The sequence below is a fragment of the Mastomys coucha genome, unplaced genomic scaffold (assembly GCF_008632895.1).
Source record: "Mastomys coucha isolate ucsf_1 unplaced genomic scaffold, UCSF_Mcou_1 pScaffold16, whole genome shotgun sequence".
Taxonomy (NCBI): domain Eukaryota; kingdom Metazoa; phylum Chordata; class Mammalia; order Rodentia; family Muridae; genus Mastomys; species Mastomys coucha.
Window position 1 is genome coordinate 72,097,480 of NW_022196898.1, and position 3,153 is coordinate 72,100,632.

The 3,153-nt window shown below is 37.8% G+C and overlaps 1 pseudogene; it reads left to right on the forward strand.

The window, feature by feature from the left end:
- The first annotated feature begins 1,724 nt into the window (after nucleotides 1-1,724).
- On the forward strand, nucleotides 1,725-1,843 carry LOC116094601 (annotated as a pseudogene).
- The last annotated feature ends 1,310 nt before the right edge of the window (nucleotides 1,844-3,153 follow it).

The following is a 3,153-nucleotide window of genomic DNA, read 5'->3' on the forward strand; positions in this document are numbered from 1 at the left end:
TTCCTATCCCCTTTGGGGCCCAAAATCCTTCCTCCCATTCTTCCACAAGAGTCTCTAAGCTCCATCTACCGTTTGGTTATGGGTGTCTGCATTTGTCTGAGTCAAATGCTGGGTGGAGGCTCTCAGAGGGCAGGCATGCTAGACTCCTGTCTGCAAACATAACAGATTATTATTAATTGTGTCAGGGGTTGGTGCTTGTCCATGGGATGGATCACAAGTTGGAGCAGTTACTGCTTGGCCATTCCCTTGGTCTCTGGTCTATCTACCATCCCTGCATTATGGGGAAAGGATCTTCACCAACCATATATTGGGCAGAGGGCTAATGTCCAAAATTTATAAAGAACTCAAAAAGTTAAATATCAACAACTCAAAGAGACAAATTAAAAATGGGGTACAGAGCTAAACAGAGAACTCTCAACAGATGAATCTTATTAAAATGCAAATTTTAAAAGCAAAACTGGCACATTCACATCAATGAAATGAAAGTGGAGTTTAAGAAGGGTATCATATTCTGATTGTGGCATTCGGGTCAACTGGAGCTTGCTAACATGTTGGATAGTTTATCAAAATAAAGCAAACAATCTTACACATCACTGAATGAAAAGGAAAAGTTATCTATTATGATTGATACCAAAGTCATTACACCCAGGTTTATACAATATTAAACAAAGCACCTAACCTTTTGCCAAACTGCCTTCCATATTATTTCAATGATTTATTTGTTATGTGGAGATGATGCATACGGTATCTTTTGAACTGATGTGTATTCAAATCAGTAGTATCAGCCACACCTCCACCTAAGGAAATATAGAGACCAACCTAGAAGGAGCTTCTAGGCCCTTGCTTTCACCTATGCAGTGCTGGGATCAGTGACTCTGCCAGCAAGCCATGTCTGCTTAACATGCAGTGCTGGGAATAGAACTCATGGCTCAGAGCATGCTAGTCCAAGGAGATACATATAGAGCTAAGCCCTGGAACCTGCATCTAATTGAGTTTGATGCCATGAGCTCTAGGGTTTCACCAGCACAAATAAGGCAATATTTTCCTTCTTTTCTCTGTAGTCATAGGGATCTCTTGACCCCTAACACTAGACACCAATGTCATGATCTAGGGGAACACTGGAGGGTGGGCATTCATAATCCCTGCTTCTGAGCATCACATGAAAACTACTATTCAGAACATCAATCTGTCCTACTATGAGCCACTTTCAGAAATTTAGAATTTTATTTGACTTTGAAAGTCAGCTGTTCCCATCATCTATTTGGTTCCCCTTGTCAATTTTTCCTCATCTATTCTGACTGATCCCCATGCACCAAACACACTGGGCAATGTTCAGAAGTAACTTGCTGGAAACATCCATCACTTCTGAAATATCCTGTATTATTCTGAATATGTTGTGGTCCTAGATGTATTTGTGTGACAACTTATATTTCACAAAAGATGAAGAAAAGATTACCATTGCAGTATAAAGGTTCAGGCTTTTCATCTATTTGAAAGTCCAAATCCAAATGTACATTTATATTCATCCCATCTGGATAAATATTTTCATTTTTCTATTGGAACCTTAAGAGTTCACCTGTGTCAAAAAAAATGGTAGCAGTTGTTGTTTCTTTCGATGTATATTCCATTGAAACAGTGTCATTTTGAAATTTATGTATGCGATTGTGAATGTATACATTAGTATGCACATATGGAATTCTCCATTTTAAAAATAAATGATCTGACATACCCACAGAGGCGTTACTGTGTCACTCATGAGTCAGTAGGTGGCAGAGTGGAGAGAGCCTATGTCTATGTTCAGTGACCTGTGACCATCTATCTGAATGATTAGCAGCCTGACATTTCCTTAAAGAAAGGGACTCTGAGATGATCACCAGTCCACTCGAGGGAGCCCAAACAGGAAGCTACCCTGAGACAACCACCAGTCTAGCCTACCCCAATATCTACCCCATCCATGAACTGCTGGAGTGCATGAAGAGGACTGATCCTACCGATCCAAAGCTTCAGGATCTCCATGACACAGGGCAACAAGAAGATGGCCTAGAGGAATCCCAGTGAGGTTCCAGTATTGATAAAGTACCAGAAGCCAGAGGCCTCAAACAAGACCAACTAGTTGTTGGAATGAACTTTCTCAAGCAAAGAAGTGTCAACAAAGAGGCAAACTGTGGGATACACTGTGACAACCTACAGCTTCCTCAGTGAGATTTTCCCTCTGTTGGAGGGGAGGTTGCAAGGGTGGAAGACTGGTACAAGGGGAGGGGAACATAAGTGGAATTGGGGAGAATGATGTCAAATTCACAAAGATCCAATAAAGTTAAAATAAATGAATAAATAATCTGACTTCTATAAGCATAAATAACTTTGAAAGAAATATTTATATTTAATAAATATTTTCCACATTGCACTTCCAAAGAACATTTTATGTAAATACACTTAATATTTTACTAAAAGAAAAGAAATTCTGTATTGGGTTAGTTAGTAGCTGTTTTGTCAGAAATCTAGGTAAGCTCTCAAAAAAAAATCCAATAAAATCAATTTGAAGTAATTTAATTTCAAGATATGAATCTGCTTCTGTTTTCCAGAACCTACTACAATGATTATTTAACCTGATAAGACTGAAATGTTCTTTTCTGCTCTGCCAATTCCTCCTGTTTCTGAAAGAAGATGGTTAGAATTGCTACTGGGTTTGTAAATTCTGATGACATGTATTGTGTGTGTCTCCTTTTGTATGTATGGAGGCATTAAACTTCAAGGTATCAACCCAGGATTTATAACAAATCCCAATATTCTACAATAAGAGAGAGAAAATTCATAGTTGCAATGTAGGAGAAGTAACTATATTGAGCATGAAAAAATATTTTCATAAAGCTAAACCAACCTTAGCTGTGCCTGAAGAGTGCCATGGTTGTTATAAATATTTATAATCATCTTCCCTTTCTTCTCAAAAGAGAAGTCTTAGTAAAAATAAAAGCCTGCTCAGACATAAGAAACCCAAAGTTGAAATGATATGTTTAATAGTTGTGTTTATAAATTATTTTTAGATGTTTAAAATTCAATCTGTAGTGTAATTCTTGAGTTTTCTGATCTATATATTACATGTAGGTTTCATTTATAACTGTTAGAGGAAAGCTCTGGGGCCTTGTTTTGACTAAC